The 538-nt window shown below is 36.8% G+C and overlaps 2 pseudogenes; one reads left to right on the top strand and one right to left on the bottom strand.

The window, feature by feature from the left end:
* The window catches only part of LOC103210108, a 113,597-nt pseudogene that overhangs the window by 5,490 nt on the left and 107,569 nt on the right, over positions 1 to 538 (top strand).
* The window catches only part of LOC122151354, a 23,357-nt pseudogene continuing 23,186 nt past the window's right edge, over positions 368 to 538 (bottom strand).

A 538-nucleotide genomic window follows, 5' to 3' on the forward strand; every position in this document is an offset into this window, starting at 1 on the left:
ATGACCAGATTAGAGAATTTTCCTCAAATTTCTCTCAGAAGTCAATAACCTCTAGAATTCTTTAAGAAATCATTTATATGCTTATTAATATATTAAAAACAAGCAAACTCACTGTTGTAGAGTTGGATCTGAGTTATAGTAACCCCTCCTTCGGTTTCTGAGGCAGTATCACTAGGGAAGTAGATTGCCCAACCTTCCTTCTGAGGAGAGGCTGGTGGGTTTAAACCACTAGCCTTCTGGTTAACAGTCAAATGCCTTAGGCACTATGCCACCAGAGGGTCATGAATATATTCTCCAAATTGATGAGAAACCCAGATTACAAAAAACCACTACATGAAATATATAAAAGAATAATTTCAATTAAATGTCAACCTTTGTCTTTGGAATAGAATATTTTTGCTACCTGATCTCGAATCTGCTTGGTCTGCACCCCATAGACAAAGGGGTTGAGAAAAGGTGGAAGCAGTAAATAAAGAATGGACAAAATGATATGTATAGATGATGGGATATGAGATGCAGATCTGTGAGTGAAAAAGGA

Source organism: Orycteropus afer, unplaced genomic scaffold, assembly GCF_000298275.1.
Source record: "Orycteropus afer afer isolate SDZICR_OR568_19922 unplaced genomic scaffold, OryAfe1.0 scaffold00014, whole genome shotgun sequence".
Taxonomy (NCBI): domain Eukaryota; kingdom Metazoa; phylum Chordata; class Mammalia; order Tubulidentata; family Orycteropodidae; genus Orycteropus; species Orycteropus afer.